This window comes from Moschus berezovskii, chromosome 16, assembly GCF_049115385.1.
Source record: "Moschus berezovskii isolate FMDL1 chromosome 16, NW_MosBer_1.0, whole genome shotgun sequence".
NCBI lineage: Eukaryota > Metazoa > Chordata > Mammalia > Artiodactyla > Moschidae > Moschus > Moschus berezovskii.
Window position 1 is genome coordinate 1,054,151 of NC_142475.1, and position 19,912 is coordinate 1,074,062.

Sequence of the window (19,912 nt, forward strand, 5' to 3'; positions counted from 1 at the left end):
CGCGCGCTCCTGTGCGGCTCCGCCCTCACGGGGCGCGCGCTCCTGTGCAGCTCCACCAAGGCTCCGCCCTCACGGGGCGCGCGCTCCTGCGCGGCTCCGCCCTCACGGGGCGCGCGCTTCTATGCGGCCCCGCCCTCACGGGGCGCGCGCTCCTGCGCGGCTCCGCCCTCCCGGGGCGCGCGCTTCCGCAGACTTCGCTCTCCTCGCCCCCACCACGTGAGTGAGTGAGCGAGGTAGGGAAACTCACTCAGTCGTGTCTGACTCTCTGCGACCTCATGGACTACGTGGTCCGTGGACTTCTCCAGGCCAGAATACTGGAGTGGGCAGCCTTTCCCTACTCCAGGGGATCTTCCCAACCCGGGGATCGAGCCCAGGTCTCCCACATTGCAGGTGGCTTCTTCACCAGCTGAGCCACAAGGGAAGTCCACCATGTAAAGGTCTTTTTATGTCTAAGGACCCTGAAATGTGATGATTCAGGGTGAACACCAAAGTGGCATGGCCCTCAAGAGCGCCTCTCCGACTTTTTAAAATTTCATCTGAATGCATCAGAACTTAGTATTAACTGTAAAATAATCCCTCATTCAACTTAAGAGAGATGCATTCTAAGCTTTCAGACATATTTCTTCACCTCACCTCTTACCACTGAACACAACTTCAGCGACCCTTATTGGGGCATCCGCATTGCAAAAATGAACGTGGTGTTTGGAATCAAAAGCCTTAAGCCTGAGTTCTGCCTCCATCACCGAATAACTGTGTGTCCTTGGCCCAAGTCACTTAATCTCCCTGAGCTGCATTTATTTTATCACTTAGCATATTTTCTTCCATGAACCCATCTTTGTGGGAATATAACAATGAACAAGAACTTCAGTAGAGCTTCTAAATTTCTTCTAAATCAGAATAATCACTCAGATTCCTCCTAACTCACAGGTTAAGGATCAAGAAAATGTTAAGAATCAATATAATGATACATATAAAATCTCTTTCTAAAATTAAAAAAAAATGCAGTTTACATGTTCAGTTGTTGTAATTTGTATCACAAATACTTATCACATAACTAAGATAAAGGAAAGAATTGTTATTGTGGAATTTTTTTATATATTCATCTCACCCAGCAAGTACTCTGACTTTACAGACCAAAGGTTCACAGTAAGACTTCCTTCCATTTCTTCTGAAGGCATCTGAACCATCAACTAATAGGTGCTGTGGATCCACAAGGCTGTAATTATCTATGTAATAGCATCTGTGAAAGCTAAAAATATTAATATGCTTGTGTGCCATCTTACATGCCATTGCATGACTCTAAAGCGGGATTTTATGTCTGTACCCAAATATGTAGCAATTTAAACAGCACGCTGAAGCCAGAGGCTAAAAATATAAACAGACCAAAAATGTTAACTGGCTCACAATAGAACTGCATAAGTGTTCTTGTCCATGAAGAGATTTAAAACTGCACACGACCAAATGAATTAAATAAAACACCCTGCTTCTTATGCTCAATGTCAAATCTAAAGCAGAGAGTTCAATTCCTAAAACCTCAATTTCCCTATTTTTTTAAGGAGGAAAGAGAAAAATGAAATTTCATGACTTCAAATCTAAAAGCAATTTCACTTTCCATAAGGGATCAGTCAACAAGCATTTATTTATATTCTACCCTATTCCGAAACAGTGGAGATGCCATGCATTTCAAAAATAGAATCGCATACAGCCTTCTACATAACAAATGTGGTTACAAGTCAAACACTTTTTGTATGAGTAAAGCTCAAACAAATTGGAGGGATTGTAAGATGATTATTCTATTCCAAGTAGAGTTAGTCTTTGTTGACACTTGTAGCCAACAATATTTTATATAAATATCCCTGACTTTGTGCTTTCAGCACCAAAAAAAAAAAAGGAAAACTAAAAAAATACATTTATGTAATAGGTATCTGTGATTTCTGTTAGATGCCTCATTCCTGGTACTAATTTCTGTGTAAATGATGGTTATGAGAACCCAAAACTAATTCTGGCAATTTAAGCAAAAAGGGATTTTACTGAAAGGATATAGAGGCTCTTACAAATTCGGCAGAAGGCTGCAGAAGGAAGCTTAGAAAACAGGAACTGTATACAGTGCACTGAGAATATGCCTAAGACTCTCACTAAGGGAACAGGGCCAACTGCTGGAAGGATTTCCAATCAGATAGGCAAGAAATATCTGGATGATATTTAGGACCTTCGAGACAGACAGACACTGCAAGATATTTACTTATTTGGCGGCATGGGTCTCAGTAGCACCATGTGGGATCTTCTATCTTCGCCATGGCACACAGGATCTTTAGCTGCTGCATGCAAACTCTGAGTTGTGGCACATGGGATCCGGTTCCCTGACCAGGGACCAAACCTGGGGCCCCTGCATTGGGAGCCCAGAGCCTCAGCCTCTGGACCACCAGGCAAGTGCCTGCAAGATCCTGACACAGGCTAGCAAGTTTCTTTGAGCTGTACAGAGATTCAAAGAGTATAGACAACGGTTGTTTCATAACAGATTTGTTAGGTTTTTTAAAAAAGGTTTTACAAAGCAAAAGCTACTCCAATTGCTAATGACAAAAGACTCGTCTCTGAGAATAGATACTTTATAGAATTGACGTTCTTGACTAACAATACATACAGATTTCTGCATAGATGTAAAGCATTAACTTCTATAAGTTTATGGTAAGTGTCTAAATGAATGCGGATATGCCTTCTTTCCTATCTGATACACAACTTTTCCCACTAACAGGACACATGGAGATGAATGAAAAAAGCAGGTAATTCCTTCTTTATTCAGTTCCTAGATTAGGTCCTGAGACTAAGAGTAAGAATTAACAGGGGTGAGAAGAGTTGTAAGTGGTTAAAGTGCAAACCAGCTAAGTAATAACTAATTTCTAGTGTAATTTCTTGTTTAGTGCTATGAAGAATCCTGAAAACATATGTATACACACAAGAAACTGTTCAATGAAGGACAAAAGTGAAGAAAGTGCTGTATCACAGGAAAAGGAGACATTAAAGAATAATACGACCTTATACCTATAACACTATTTTCTATCTAAAGCGGCTGACAGAGGGTTGGGTGAAGGAAAAAAATATATGCGAGAAAATAAAGTAAACATTTCACATTTGGTTAAAACAGCATTACAGTCTTGCCATGGCTTTTACCAAAAGGAATGTGAGCTTCTGGGCAAGAGTGCATGCAGAACATAAGTCATACATTATCCGTGTCATCTTCTGTACCAAACACAGGTCTGAGGCACACACGATGGGGAAAATAACTAGCAAACAAATGGTTTAGGATTCTATATGGCTAATTAAGGAAAGTCTTTACTTTTTTTCTCTCAGGATACTTGAAAATTTTGGTATTACGCCCAGATTTCCCCTGAGAGCTTAGAAAATCTTTCTACTTATTCTGTCTTGAATCCAAAATTCCCCAACCCTGAGAGTTTTGCGTTCTTCTAATCCTAAAATCAACACCTAAACTACAGGACCTATTTTCCTACAAATCTAAAGGCTTGGTATGAAAGTTCAGTTATAATCGTAAATGCCTTACGAATTCCTGCAAAGGAAACCAGAGGACCCTGAGCGAAATGCCCAGTGCTTATTTGGCTATTTCAATGAATGCTCTTTGAGGGCAACGAGTCAAAATCTCTGTATTAGTCTATTTAAAGGCTCTACAGTTAACTAAATAAAAATTCATTCTAGCTCTAAACAGAAGTTGATCAATCCCTTTGAAAAGCTCCAAAATAATATTTGGAACATTTTTTAATGTTTCTCACATGAGATCCTACTATTAATCCAGTTCTCACACGCAAAACACAAATCTGGGGATATGCAACTTTTATGTCGCTGAGAAGTGGTAATAAATAAGTATCCTTCCAGGGCCCAAAATACGACCTGCTCGACTTACAGTCCAAAACTGCTAATAGTCTTAGTTAATCCACAGGTGAAGCACATTTACTATTATCTTCAAGTAAAATGCACAAGTTAACCTGACACAGGGCATGTACATGCACTTATCAGATGCCTCCTGGTAATGGGCCATCCGCAGCAGTGCAGACAGCCACTTAGTCACACGACTAACCCAAGCTTTTATAGCTCTTACAGGTTCCTTTTAAAAAGAAATGATTTTGGCTGCACTGGGTCTGAGTTAGAGCCCATGGGATCCTCGCTGGGGCATGAGAACTGTTGGTTGAAGCAGAAGGGATGGTTTCCCAGCAGGGACCGAACCCAGGTCCCTACGCTGGGAGCACCGAGCCTTACCCACTGGACCAGCAGGGAAGTCCCTTTAGCTTTCAAATATTTCTTAATAAAATTCTCAATGTATTAATGTTGCTCTTCATCTTTTTCATGTGTGTAGACATAAGTATCATCATAGATCTAAGTTTAATTTTTGCCCAACACAGAATATTCAGAGGCAAGTCAAACTTCAAAGGTCCCCAGGAAGCTGGGTATGAAGCAATTAAAGACAGGGCCAGAGGTTAAAAGACCTAACTGAGTTTGACTTTTGAACTAAAGACCCTCATTTATAAAATAAGGTCAAGTTTAAAGTCCTCATTTCAAAACTTCAGAGTAAGTCAAAATGCACCTGGCACACTGAAACGCCTCTTCCTGGACTTGAGGCAGAGAAATTCTGGATCTAAGAAAGAAGAAGGTGCTACATGTCACTCAGAGTGTGCAGAGGGTCCTCAGAAGGACTCAGCAGGACTTGTGGGCGTCACCCTGCCGGCGGGTGGGCTGCCCTGGACTGGAGCCCGGTCATCCCCAGCAGGAGGTCTCCGGGGGCAGTGTATCTGGTACTTCCCAGCTCTGACTCTTGGGTGCCTGAGTTCACGTTATTTGTAACACGGTTATGCTTTTGCTTGCATTACAGGGAGGTTGGGAAGCGGGGGTCAGCATCCTTCCTGCGAGGCAGAACCACGTGGTGTGTCAGGCCGCTTCACGCTCACGCCCAACTCCGGATAACGAGGGGGTGGAGGACGACGTGTCCCCCCAGGAGAGGTTCTTTAACCCACACCAGAAACCACAGAATTCACCTTCTCCCCGCTCACCACACAGGAGGACAAACATCGAAAGGGTTGTAGACAGCCTGATTCGTGTCGTACAAGGCACCAGATGACTGAAAGCACCCATTCTCCCAAGTCACAGGAGCAGTCTGGCAGTGACAGCTGGACGCTTCCTTTCAGAAGCTGGTGGACTTTTCTGGTGTCCAGCGGTGACGTCTCTGTGCTCCCAGTGCAGGGCGTTTGATCGCTGATCGGGGAACTAATACCCCACACACCCTGTGGTATGGATGGCCAAAAAAAATAGACTGAGAAGGTGCTGCCTTTTGCTGACACCTTCCATCCCTAAGTCCGAAGGGGAGGAGGAGGCAGAGATGCAATCACTGTGACCCTCCCCATCAAACTGGATGCAAGTTTCTGGAGAAGAAAGAGCCTTCTCATCTGCCCCGTGAGAAACACACTTGCCTTGACTAATCCTGCTGGTACAGGAGGTGGTCCAGGCCCACAGAGAAGACGCCGTTCTCAAGGCCTCGTGGGGAAATACTGAAAAACATCTGCCTTCCAGGAGACGCAGTTTTAAGTGACACTCTGACTATCTCAGATTCAACCTCTGAACACACCTCTGAATAGACTACCAAACAACTCTAAATAAGTGTGTTTTTTTCTTTTTTACATATTGTACTATAATCTCCATAAAGGCCTCTCTCCCAGAAAGCCCCAAGCTACATAATTTAATATCTACTGCTCTGCTCTTATCTAGAGGAGCATTTTTGATTGCAGAGTAAAACAAAAAAAATTGGGGGTGTTCTTTTAAGGAATGCTAGGCTGAATTTCATTTAAAAATCTTTTTTTTTCCCCGCATAAGCCACCAACAAGGACTGCAGTGATTTCCCCAAATGTATGTCAGATTCCGTAAGTGTGATCGCAACGCTAATGGGGCCCACCCCTCCCCACCCCCACACTTAGAAGCTTGTGAGGCACACACTGAGTCCCGGCCAGGAGGAGCTTCTCTGGCAGAGGGCAGGAGGTCAGCTAAGGAGCATTTGCTGGGTAGGCACGACATCAAAGGACTGAAAATGTTCCGATAATCCCCGAATTCTCACAGTGCTCAAACTCCGCCCTGAATAAACATTCTTCCAGAACTGCTGACAAAGAGCCAAAACCAACTTCCTCTCCTTCCCTGTGTTCCCCTTTCAGAAATCAAGTTATCTAGCAGCAAAATAACCACCCAAAGTGGTGCTGCAGAAGACAACTGAAGCGAGCCCCTCTGGCTCATTAAATAATCAGAAGGTTCTGTCCGCCGGCGCCTTCGGATCATGGTTTCTAAGGCATTCCCGGCCCTAACCACTGAACCTCCACTGGAGAGGTACAATTGGAAATTATGGTAAAGACCTGAGTAATCACACACTGCTCTTCTCAGCTTAAAGCCCCGATTCCTGCGAAGTCAGCAACGGCAAACATGCAGGGAACGCGCTGGCTCCGAGCCCAGCTTCCTAGGTTCCAAGGACGCCTCTCTATGGGTTTCTCTGAGCCTAGCTTCCTAGGTTCCAAGGACGCTTCTCGATGGGTTTCTCTGGAGCGTCTCTCTTTTGCAGCCAACACGGGCATAAGAAAAGCCCCAATTCAGATCACAGTTCCTTGTCAGGACTCGAGGACGAAGGGTTTGCTGCAACGGTGCACACGCCACCCATTCTGAAGGATAAAAAGCTAAACTCATGCAGTTATTATCCAAGAATAAAACCAGAAGAATAAATTTGGATTTATTTTTATTAGTTATCTTTATGGTAACAAATCTTTATGGTAAGATGTGGTATAAAATGGATGCCAAAGTCGCTATTGTGAAGTCAATGCAATCATGTAATGAGATATAACCTTAAATCTTCCTAACAGTGGCAAAAAAACCTGCCTTATTGATCACTGAAGGTACCTTCTATTTCCAATTTCTGGAGAAGGCAGGGGGAACACTAACAAAATATACTGAAACCTGAGACCTGAAAGACCTTTCTTAGTTATGTAAGTAGAGAACATTTTTGCAGCTTCCCCAGAAAACCTGCAACTTAATTATTCCTAAAGCAGCAGTGCTTAAACAAAAAGACGACTTTTCTACAGCTTTGGTTGGGAGTCCTTCTGGGTGGAGGTGTTACTTGGAAAGACATCAAAACCCAAGTGATGCAAAAATCATTCTCTACAATTTGAACCTGAGCCATCTCCAATTGAGTCATCTGTTGAGAGTTCTATTTTACTTCTATTACTGAGCAAAACCCAAACACCAGAGGCATCTCTTCCAATTCACACAATGGCCAGTGGCAAGGGGTGGGAGATGAGGGAGGGAGCATATGGATGGTGAGCAGGTGACCGTCACGGCGGGGAGGTTTAGAGGGAAAAGGACTTTGAAAGCACGGGTGTCCAGGATTTACGCCAACATCTCCTGCCCGCGTGCATGCTCAGTCGTGTCCAACTCTTTGCAGCTCTGCAGACTGTAGCCTGCCAGGCAGGCTCCTCTGCCCATGGGATTCTCCAGGCAAGAATACTAGAGCAGGTTGCCGTTTCCATCCGCAGGGGTCTTGCTAGCCCAGGGATCAAACCTCCGCCTCCTGCATTGGCAGGTGGATTCTCTACCACTGAGCCACCAAGGAAGCCCCACCAAGGTCTCCTAACCTTTCCCAAACTGTATCTTCCTGTGGCTTTTCTGTGAGCAATTTTTCTTCTCTGTAAGCTCCGTACCTCCCAACTTTATTTCTCCTAAAATTTGGCCTTAATGACATCATACCCTGTACAATTTTTTTGCAGTGTTTTCTCATCACTGAGCCCAAGTAATCTTTTATGAAGGACACCGGGCTTATCCCCCGAACAGTCAATGAATCCTTCACCTTAGCATGGCAGCTATGACCCCACCTGTAACCCCAAGGTGGGGGGCAGGCGTCCTGCTCGACTTAAGGCAGTCAGAGTAACACCACCCTTCCTGCTGCAACACTGCAGATGGGTAAGCCAGTGAAGGACTTTGCTCTGTCTTAACATCTCATGAGTCAAGATGATCCAAGAACATGATAGCTCCTCGAGACTTCCATAGGTGATTGATGGCAGGCAACCCTCTCTTCAATCTTTTTTCTTTCTTTCTGGCCATTCCCTGTGGCATGCAGAATTTCCCTAGCCAGGGCGCAAACCTGAATCCCTATGACGGAAGCACAGAGCCTCCCCACTGGGCCGGCAGGAAGTCCTCTCTCCCCGATCTGGACTGGCACTGGTGGCCACCATCGGGTACAGAAGCAGCCTTCACGAAGGCAAAGTAAAAGCACAGAGAAAGGCAGAATCAAGAGAGTTTAAGGGAAACAGACCTGGGGTTCTCATGTGAAGTCGCCTCACCTCTGAAATTCAACATTACCTAAGCCAAGAAATTCCCGTCACTGTTTAAACCACTCCAACATATCACGCCTCTTATACTGCCCCCATATATTATGTCCACTCTCCACCCAGCTTAGTCTGTGACTTGAAGGCAAGAGGACGGGCCTCACTTCTTGACAGTTTACAGAGTTATTTCCATACTTGTTTGCATCTAACAGAAACCCCGAGGGCCCTGGATTCAGCACCAAGCTCCCACATTTACTACCTGTGTGACTTTGGTCAAAGTGCTCATGCCTTAGTTTCTTCCATCTAAAAATAGGGATAACAGAATTATCATCAGGATTCAATAACACAGTGTAAGTACATGCTAATGCACAGGACAAGGCCTGATATTCTGCCGTTGTTATTGTTCAGTGAACGCCTGAACTGTACAACGCTCCCTCTCTTTAGTATAAAAACACACACCGTGATCGCCCTGCTCAATGATGACAATCATCATCTCTAACTCTTTAGTACCAAACTTCCCTACACGCCATGAGAAGATGTCTGTACTGAGCCAATCTACTGCCCAAGCTTGTTAGGGAAGATGAGCCCATCCAGTTCAGTTTAGTCACTCAGTCATGTCTGACTCTTTGAGACCCCATGGACTGCAGCACGCCAGGCCTCCCTGTCCATTACCAACTCCCAGAGTCCACCCAAACCCATGTCCATTGAGTCGGTGATGCCATCCAACCATCTCATCCTCTGTTGTCCCCTCTCCTCCTGCCCTCAATCTTTCCCAACATCAGGGTCTTTTCAAATGAGTCAGCTCTTCACATCAGGTGGCCAAAGTATTGGAGTTTCAGCTTCAACATCAGTCCTACCAACGAACACCCAGGACTTATCTCCTTTAGGATGGACTGGTTGGATCTCCTTGCAGTCCAAGGGACTCTCAGGAGTCTTCTCCAGCACCACAGTTCAAAAGCTTCAATTCTTCAGCGCTCAGCTTTCTTTATAAACAGTGTACTAACCTTATAAACAGAACTGTTTTTTGATAGAAAGTTAACCCAGGATCCTCTACTGAAAATGTGCTAAATCTTCTTTTAAGATGGAAAAAACAGTCCTTTCTTAACATATCTTCTTTGCAAATTTGCACATTTATACCCTGGTAGTTTAGTCAATAAGTCATGTCTGACTCTTGTGACCCCATGGACTGTAGCCTGCCAGATTCCTCTGTCCATGGGATTCTCCAGGCAAGAATACTGGAGGGTGCTGCCATTTCCTTCTCCAGGGGATCTTCCTGACGCAGGGATCGAACCTGGGTCTCCTGCACTGCAGGCGGATTCTTTACTGACTGAGCCGGAAGCCCCCGTTTACACCCTGGTCATTCTTGACCTAGCACCTCACTATCCGTTTCTGCACTGCCCTCTTCCCGTTCCTCTTGCTTTTTTTTTTCTTTTTTTTGTGGCCACACCACTCATAGTGCATTCCTCCAGAATTTTACAACTTGTTAGAAAACAGCGAAATTTCACACATAATAAAGTACAGGCACTAACCTAACCATAGGAGAACAGGACAGCGTGAGATACGGCTTGGTCTCTTAATGAGAGGATGTTCCCGCTGACGTTTTGTTTCTCATACTTGAAGTCGTGACCGGAGAAGCTTCTGAGCATTTTGAATGCGCCTCCTTCAGAAGCCTACCTGGTCCGCCACGGAGCACAAGGCTCGGCTCGGCAGAGTTGTAACAACTTCAGCACCCAAGGGGGAGCTCACAGAGCTGGATGATCAAAGGAGGGCCCAGGACCTGAGTGGGTGCTGGGCCACAGTTCGCCTCCATGAAAGGAACCTCAGGGTAAAGACCAGAATCAGAAATCTGTAGGTACAAGTATTGCAAGGAGACAGTATCATCAAGACTAAAGCAAATAACCCACGCCACCAACAATAACAAAACCACGAGCAACAACTAAAGGGTCCAAGTGGAAAGAGTTGGGCCCTGCTCTGATGACGCTAGCTGCCAGCCCGCCCGTGCAGCTGCTTGGCTTCCTCCGCTCTCACTACACCCCGGCAACAGCTGCTATCAGAGAACTGCACGGATGAAAGGCCATCTTGTCCCCCACTCCCTGGCGTGTGTTCTTGCTCCATCTCGCCTCTCCTCGTCACCCTTAAAAATGTCTGAAAAGCTACAGCAAAGCAACTCTTCGTGCAGACCCAGGTAAGTCCTGCATCCAGTACAGACCATCTCAGCCCGGATGAGAGCGGGCCCGTCGCCCTCGCTGGCGGCGCCGTGGGGCACGTCCGTTTAACCAGCCCAGCCCCACCGTGGCCTCCCAGCATCTCACAATCCATAAAAGTCACAGGCATAAGCCTCCAAGTGTGGTTAAAGCTGGTAACACTGGGAGACCTGGAACGACCTCTCTGCTTAGTACGTAATGAGGAACAGAGCAAACAGTGGTGACATACCAGGCAGACAGAGGGTTGATGCTGTTTCCCGTGTCTTTTCCCCATCACTAAACTCAGAAACACCAACCAATTAAGAGCCGCTGTCTGATAAAGGGATGCGAGTCCCTGATCCAACTAAATACTGGAAGTTACAGGAGAGATGAATCATCCATCACCTCTTACTCTCTTCTTTTGAGGGGTAGGCATTTGACTTATTTTCAGGTTTATCGATTCCGAAGTCATCAGAAGGCAGGATCTAAATACCAGCACTGGCCCTTTAGAAAAGTCATCACAAACATTATTCATAAGCAACACTGCCGTCATTTCAGAAACAGGCTTACATAAGTGCAGAAAAGAGTGAAATAATTCCACAATCATTTATTGAGCACACACTGTCTTCCATTTGCACAAGGGTTCCTGCAAATGACAAAGCTCCTTCCCAGGCTCCCTCTCCGGGAAAGAAAGGAACCTTTCGCTGAGTGTCTGTGTGCGCTGTCCCCACATCCAAGGGGCGAAGCAGAAAAGATGCTCATGGAACAGGGTCAGTAAGTGGGAAAAGCCTCTGGTTCCAAGGCAGCTCAGCTCCACATACAGCTCCTCTGCTCAACCCCAAATAGAGCGACTCTCCGTTTTCTAAAGCCCCCCCTTTATTTAATCTGAACAGGTGGTGATTTCCCAGACGCCAGGATATCCTCTCTGCTGTTTAGGAAAATAAAGGCATATTCCTTCCGTGTGGATCTCTACATTTCAGTAGGAGCATCTAGGTAGCAGGTTTCCTGCTGTTCCCTTTGGTCACCACGTCTAGTAGAGCTAAGCGACCACTGATGGACACCGATGGGGGCTAGTCTCACACACGCTAGAGCCAGCACTCCCCAGCATTCCGCCACCAGGGATCGGCTCCGCGAGGGCAATGCTTCCCTGGGGCCTGGGGGACGTTTGGGGACGATTCAAGCGCCTTACATTCATTGCGCTCCTTTGAGAACCTAGTGCTGCTGCTGATCTACAGGAGGTAGAGCTCAGTGACGGGAGTGACGGGTGTGCGTGAGGAGTGACGGGTGTGTGTGAGGAGTGACGGGTGTGCCTCAGGACTGACGGGTGTGCGTCAGGAGTGACGGGGTGTGCACCGTGAGTGACGGGGTATGTGTCAGCAGTGACGGGTGTGTGTCAGGAGTGACGGGGTGTGCGTCAGGCGTGACGGGTGTGCGTCAGGAGTGACGGTGTGTGCCTCAGGAGTGACGGGGTGTGCGTCAGGAGTGACGGGTGTGCCTCAGGAGTGACGGGGTGTGCCTCAGGAGTGACGGGTGTGTGTCAGGAGTGACGGGGTGTGCACTGTGAGTGACGGGGTGTGCATGAGGAGTGACGGGGTCTGTATGAGGACTGACGGGGTGTGCGTGAGGAGTGACGGGTGTGCCTCAGGACTGACGGGTGTGCGTCAGGAGTGGCGGGGTGTGCACCGTGAGTGACGGGGTATGTGTCAGCAGTGACGGGTGTGTGTCAGGAGTGATGGGGTGTGCGTCAGGCGTGACGGGTGTGCGTCAGGAGTGACGGTGTGTGCCTCAGGAGTGACGGGGTGTGCGTCAGGAGTGACGGGTGTGCCTCAGGAGTGACGGGGTGTGCCTCAGGAGTGACGGGTGTGTGTCAGGAGTGACGGGGTGTGCACTGTGAGTGACGGGGTGTGCATGAGGAGTGACGGGGTCTGTATGAGGACTGACGGGGTGTGCGTGAGGAGTGACGGGTGTGCCTCAGGACTGACGGGTGTGCGTCAGGAGTGGCGGGGTGTGCACCGTGAGTGACGGGGTATGTGTCAGCAGTGACGGGTGTGTGTCAGGAGTGATGGGGTGTGCGTCAGGCGTGACGGGTGTGCGTCAGGAGTGACGGTGTGTGCCTCAGGAGTGACGGGGTGTGCGTCAGGAGTGACGGGTGTGCCTCAGGAGTGACGGGTTGTGCCTCAGGAGTGACGGGGTGTGCCTCAGGAGTGACGGGTGTGTGTCAGGAGTGACGGGGTGTGCACCGTGAGTGACGGGGTGTGCATGAGGAGTGACGGGGTCTGTATGAGGACTGACGGGGTGTGCGTGAGGAGTGACGGGTGTGCCTCAGGACTGACGGGTGTGCGTCAGGAGTGGCGGGGTGTGCACTGTGAGTGACGGGGTGTGCATGAGGAGTGACGGGGTCTGTATGAGGACTGACGGGGTGTGCGTGAGGAGTGACGGGTGTGCCTCAGGACTGACGGGTGTGCGTCAGGAGTGGCGGGGTGTGCACCGTGAGTGACGGGGTATGTGTCAGCAGTGACGGGTGTGTGTCAGGAGTGACGGGGTGTGCGTCAGGCGTGACGGGTGTGCGTCAGGAGTGACGGTGTGTGCCTCAGGAGTGACGGGGTGTGCGTCAGGAGTGACGGGTGTGCCTCAGGAGTGACGGGGTGTGCCTCAGGAGTGACGGGTGTGTGTCAGGAGTGACGGGGTGTGCACTGTGAGTGACGGGGTGTGCATGAGGAGTGACGGGGTCTGTATGAGGACTGACGGGGTGTGTGTGAGGAGTGACGGGTGTGCCTCAGGACTGACGGGTGTGCGTCAGGAGTGATGGGGTGTGCACCGTGAGTGACGGTGTGTATCTCAGGAGTGACGGTGTGTCTCAGGAGTGACGGGGTGTGCGTCAGGAGTGACGGGTGTGCCTCAGGAGTGACGGGGTGTGCGTCAGGAGTGATGGGTGTGTGTCAGGAGTGACGGGGTGTGCACTGTGAGTGACGGGGTGTGCCTCAGGAGTGACGGGTGTGTGTCAGGAGTGACGGGGTGTGCACTGTGAGTGACGGGGTGTGCATGAGGAGTGACGGGGTCTGTATGAGGACTGACGGGGTGTGTGTGAGGAGTGACGGGTGTGCCTCAGGAGTGACGGGGTGTGTGTCAGGAGTGATGGGGTGTGCACCGTGAGTGACGGTGTGTGTCTCAGGAGTGACGGGGTGTGCGTCAGGAGTGACGGGTGTGCGTCAGGAGTGACAGGGTGTGCCTCAGGACTGACGGGGTGTGCGTCAGGAGTGACGGGTGTGTGTCAGGAGTGACGGGGTGTGCACCGTGAGTTACGGGGTGTGCCTCAGGAGTGACGGGGTATGCATCAGCAGTGACGGGTGTGTGTCAGGAGTGACGGGGTGTGCACTGTGAGTGACGGGGTGTGCGTCAGGAGTGACGGGGTATGCATCAGCAGTGACGGGTGTGTGTCAGGAGTGAGGGGGTGTGCATTGTGAGTGATGGGTGTGTATCAGGAGTGATGGAGTGTGTATCAGGAGTCACGGTTATGTGTTCAGTCCCTCAGCCGTGTCCGACTCTGTGACCCCATGGAATGTAGACCACCAGGCTCCTCTGTCTATGGGAGTCTCCAGGCAAGGACACTGGAGTGGGTTGCCATGCCCTGCTCCAGGGGATCTTCCCGATCTAGGGATCGAACCTGGGTCTCCTGTGCTGTAGGCAGATTCCAGCACTCTGAGGAGTGGGGGATTTGTAAACACAGGTGAAGCCAGGCTCCTCTGCTATTGCTCACCTCCGGCGGGCACCCCAGCCCCTAACAGGCCACAGACGGTCCTGGTCTATGGCTGGGGACCCCTGCTCTAAGCCAGTCATCAAGTGCCTTAAGCTCAAAGTGCAGTAAAATTAACTACAGTTGACCCCTTCGAACAGCTCAGATCCACTTATATTTGACTTTTTTAAAGATAAATACTTCACTACTACACAAGTCACGGTGAGTTGAATCTGTGGGTGTGGAACCAGGGATACAGAGAAAGTCTGACTGTAAAGTCACACTCGATTTTCGACTGTGCAGGGGGTAGTTGCTCTAATCCCCACACTGTTCAAGGGTCTACTGTTTTTCTCCTCATTCTATTCTGCATCTCTAAATTCCGGATCTCATATTTACTTTATTGTAGATCGGCCTTTGGTTCCACCAGCTGACTTTTTACCTTTAGTTTGCATACTGCATTAACATTGGCAAAGCAAATTCAGAAAAGCTACTCAATATTGATTTAATATGTTTTTATGACCAAGGCAACACCAAGCCTGTAGGAGTCTGGAAAGGCAGACAATTTGAAAGAACTGCAATTTCCTACAACTTAGCTAAAGTTCACTGCCTAGTAAATTGCTTTTAAGGACCCAGCTTTTAACGACTGGATGAAATTTTTCTAATTAGCATATTTAGTCTAGGTAGATAAGCATACGGAAAAGGCAATGCCACCCCACTCCAGTACTCTTGCCTGGAAAATCCCATGGACGGAGGAGCCTGGTAGGCTGCAGTCCATGGGGTCACTCAGAGTCGGGCACGACTGAGCGACTGCACTTTCACTTTTCACTTTCATGCACTGGAGAAGGAAATGGCAACCACTCCAGTGTTCTTGCCTGGAGAATCCCAGGGACAGGGGAGCCTGGTGGGCTGCCGTCTATGGGGTCGCACAGAGTCGGACATGACTGAAGCGACTTAGCAGCAGCAGCAGATGAGCATAACTGAAAAGCTTAAAGCATTTTCCTTCTTAATTAAGCATTCCTCATTACACTCTTAATTCTCCTTCCCACCCGCCCATCCTCACAGCTGGCAAAACAGTGCACTGTAATTTATCCTCCCAATAAAATGATTACAAATTCAGAATGAGTGGAGTTCAAATTAAGTTTTCAAAACCACATGGCAAGGAACATCCGGTTTAAAAGTTAATGGAGAAAGTGACCATTTTATCTTGTCAAAGCATAAACACTTCTAGAAATTAATTAGCTTTTTCCCAGCAGAAGGGAAAAATCATTTGTCTCCTTGCTTGTTTGCAAAAGTTATCACACTTTGATACTCTTATAAACATGATTCTGTTTTGCACTGGTCTCAACCTGACACTTCCTAACCCTCTAAATTACTCATTAGAGACACCATTAAACTGAGGTCTAGCATTCTGCTCAAGAGCAAGAACTCTCAGCTCTAGCACTTTCTTGCTGAATAATCTATGGCCAGTGAGCTTACATGCTCTGTTCCTCAGTTTTCCCATCTGTAAAATGAGGATTGCAAGCATATCTTCTACACAGAGTAGCTAGAAAGCTTAAAGCCATACATATATAATATATATTAACATATATTCCTGACACACATAAGCGCCTAGAAGAGTCTTTGGCAGATAATAAATGCCATATAAGTAGGTGACGGTAGTTGTGAGGAACCCACCTGCCAATGCAGGATATATGAGAGATGCGGGTTTGATCCCTGGGTTGGGAAGACCCCTGAAGGAGGGCAGGGCAACCCACTCCAGTATTCTTGCCTGGAGAACCCCATGGACAGAGGAGCGCAGCAGGCTACAGTCCATGGGGTCGCAAAGAGTTGGACACGACTGAACAACTTAGCAGGCACACACAAGTACTGTTGCTATTACCATCACACCCACCATCACCACAGAGAGAAGAGGGATATTCTGTTAAATGCTCCTTTACAAACCACTTTCTTGCTAAGTATCTTTGGAATTAACCTATAGCAGAAACATAAGGAGGATTTTGGATGTTGTCATTAGAATGTCATAATTATGGCTGGCTGCATGGCAAATGTCCAAATAAGAGATTTATACATAAACATATAAAAACAAGTAATGATTTTAAAAGTTATGGTATGAAACGTCACTATCATGAATGATTTACATATAGTTAATTATCTTCAAATTAAGAATGTGTTGAGACAGTTTATGGCATGTTTTCACTGTGCTGAATCAAGAATAATAGTGTAAAACAAAAAGAGTAATACTGAAAAAGACACGTGCCGGAACTTCCCTGGCAGCCCAGTGGCTAGGACGCTGTACATCCAATGCAGGGGCACGAGTCTGATCCTGGTCAGGCAACTATGACGCCATGTGCCGTGTGGCCAAAAAATAAATCTAATTTAAAAAGATATATGTAAAGGATCAGTCCCATCTCATCTGGTGTGATAGTCATGCTATTATCAAGCTGATGATAAATATCACTGCATTCTTTGGCCAATCCAAAAAGAGAGCAAAAAACTTACTTGAAAAGTTTTCATATTTTGTCTTTCATCACTCTGATGTGTCATCCGAACGCATTTGTGTAATAGTTTTATTGAGATATAATTCATACACCACATAATTCACTCACTGAATGACCACAATTTAGTGGTTTTAAGCATATACACAGAGTTATGTTACCATTACCACAGTCAAGTTGAAAACATTTCATTGTCACCCAGGGAAGCTCTACACCCATCAGCAACCAACCCCCCACCCCCACTGCAGCCACTTTCTGCCTCCACAGATCTGCCAGTTTTGGACACATCGTGTCAGAGGCGTCAGAGGACATGTGTCCTTCTGTGCCTTCTTTCACTTAGCATAAGTCAAAGCCCATTCATGCTGGGGCTTTTATCAGTACTCTTTCCCTCTGAATACCACTTCTTGAACAGATATATCACACATAACTGACCCATTCATCAGCTGACAGGCATCTGAGTTGTTCCTGGTTTTGGCTACTAGGGAAAACGCTGCTCTGAAAATCTGTGTACAAATTTTTATATAGCCATGTGTTTTCATTTATTTTGAATATATACCTAGGAGCAAAATGGCTGGGTCACATGGTAATTCTATGTTCAGTCTTTAAGTAAACGCCAGAATGATTTCCAAAGTGGTTGCATCTATTTCTGCCAGCAGTGTATAAGGATGCCAATTTCCCCAAAACCTTGCCAACACTTGTTATTATCTGTCTTTCTGATCGTAGCCATCCCAGGGATATGAAGTGGTATCCAAATACATCTTTAAGATACAAAAACATGGGCTTCCCTGGTGGTTCAGTGCTAAAGAATTCTCCTGCCAATGCAGGTTCAATCCCTGGTCAGGGAAGATCCCACACGCCGCAGAGCAACTAAGCCCGTGCACCACGGCAAGAGAAACCCCCACAGTGAGAAGCCTGCTCACCACAAGAGAAAGGCCTACACAGCAGCGAGGACTGAGCAGAGCCAAAAATAAATACATACGTTAAAAAAAATTTTATTTTAATAAAAAAAAAAATCCTGCTCTTGTTAAGGTCATCACTCAAAAAAAAAAGATATTAAAACATGCAAATACATGGGGCAAAGAACTAAATCTTTTAGGACAAGGGAAAGCACAAAGAGAATAGAAAAATGATTCCACAGTCAGGCTAGAAAAGAAAGCAGGATATGTCTTTAAATGTTGCTCAATTTCATACCCTTATGCAACCAGCTGCCCTTACCAAAGTGTCAGGACTGTGGAGCCAGCCCCCAATTCCACATCTGGAGCTTATAATAATCATAGCAACCACTACTCTTGATTTATTGATTTATTTTACAAAGTTCCTTCCCATGTTATGCCCGATTTGATCCAAAACCACAAATCTTACTCGGAAGAGTAGTATTATTCCCATTCTGCAGGCACAGTCACTGAGGCCCAAAGTGAGGGACCGACTTGTAAGCATAGTTAAACATAAATACCTCACACATATACGAAACATCCATACAGACATTCACAAACAAATGCTAAGTAAATAGCACTCACAGAGCCGGACTGGAAGCCAAATTCTGCATTTCCACTGCCAAGCACAGTGCCTGCTTTCCTCATCACTTATTTGCCTCATCTTTGATGGCCCAGAAAGCAACGGAAAAGAAAGAGAAGGAAGACAGTAATTCTGTGTGTGTGTGTGTAAAGCAATTAGAGGCAGGAGGCCTGGACATCACAAAGTCCCCACAATCAGCCTGTAAGAGAGCAGTATGTGAAAACATGTGACAGTGACAGCAAAGAGGTTTGCATCCCTACTCCTTCGTGCGAGGTTCCTCTGGTAACCAAGAAGCCACTGGCGTGCACAGCCACTTAAATCCCTAAATTCTGAAGATCACATTTACAATAGTATAATGAATTACATACACTACTCATTCAAACATTTGAGGAATTGCTGTGTACTTGGTACTCAGCACAGTGCTAAGATGGTAGAGGTTTTTAAAAAGCAACGATGACACGTTTCCAAAGTAAAATTAAACAACATTTACTAAGCCTTTTACATGTAGCATCTCCTCATTCAATCCTCACAAAATCCCTGCAAGAGAAGGGAAACTGAGGCACCGAGAAGTTAAGCAAACTGTCCCCAAGTCACAGGATTAACAAATGGTGGAGCCAGAATCAGAAGCCCCGGCAAGCTGGTTCTCAACCGGTGTTCTCAACCGGCAAGCAGGCCTTCCTGCTAGATCTGGCTCAGCTGGAAGGCACCTGTGGCCATGCAAGGTGACCAATAACCTCATTAACTACGGCAACCCCCAGCTGAATGCTCCTTAACACTTGAAGCCCAGAGGAAAGTCATCAACCCTATGGGGCACTTTTCTTGCCTTTTTACAGGTGAGGAGACAAGCCCAGACAAGTGAGTTAACTTGTCCGAAGTCGCAGAACCGTCACACTAAGGCTGGCAGGGTGCTGACTGCATGACAGGTACTGCTTCAAGCACCAACTCATCTATTTAACCCTCATCACAACACCATGAGGTATGTTCCATGATTAGCCCTCATTCCTAGTTAAGTAACTTGTCCAAGGCCTCAGGCACCAGTAAAAGTAGCAAACCCAGTTCACCGGGCTTTACAGTTTTCCTCAAAACAACTTAATGTTGACTCTTGGCAACAAAGTAGCTGCACAGAAGTTCAAACCCAGGTCTACCTAACCCGAGTGAGAGAGAGTCCTCTGTCTTCCTACACTAAACCTGCCGTAGCACAGAGGGGTGCAGGGGGAAAGAGGGAAAGTGCTCCAGGGACCCCCCCAAGGACGGCGCGATCACGCATGTTTGAAGGAGAAGGTGCTTTTTGGAGAGAGGCACCAAGCAATATTTTACTTTTATTATGTTTTTTCATTATTGAGAATCCTTTGGAAAACAATTGAGTATCCTTTGGAAAACAATCTTTCATAATGTGTTGTATTTTTTAAATGTCTTGTGGCCACCTCATGCGACGAGTTGACTCACTGGAAAAAGACTCTGATGCTGGGAGGGATTGGGGGCAGGAGGAGACGGGGACGACAGAGAATGAGATGGCTGGATGGCATCACCGACTCGATGGACATGAGTTTGAGTGAACTCCGGGGGTTGGTGATGGACAGGGAGGCCTGGTGTGCTGTGATTCATGGGGTCGCAAAGAGTCGGACACGACTG

At 47.1% G+C, this 19,912-nt stretch overlaps 1 protein-coding gene across 1 annotated transcript in view; it reads right to left on the reverse strand.

The window, feature by feature from the left end:
• Positions 1-19,912, reverse strand: part of DEPTOR (DEP domain containing MTOR interacting protein) — a 156,503-nt gene that overhangs the window by 134,797 nt on the left and 1,794 nt on the right. The gene's annotated exons all lie outside the window — the stretch shown is intronic.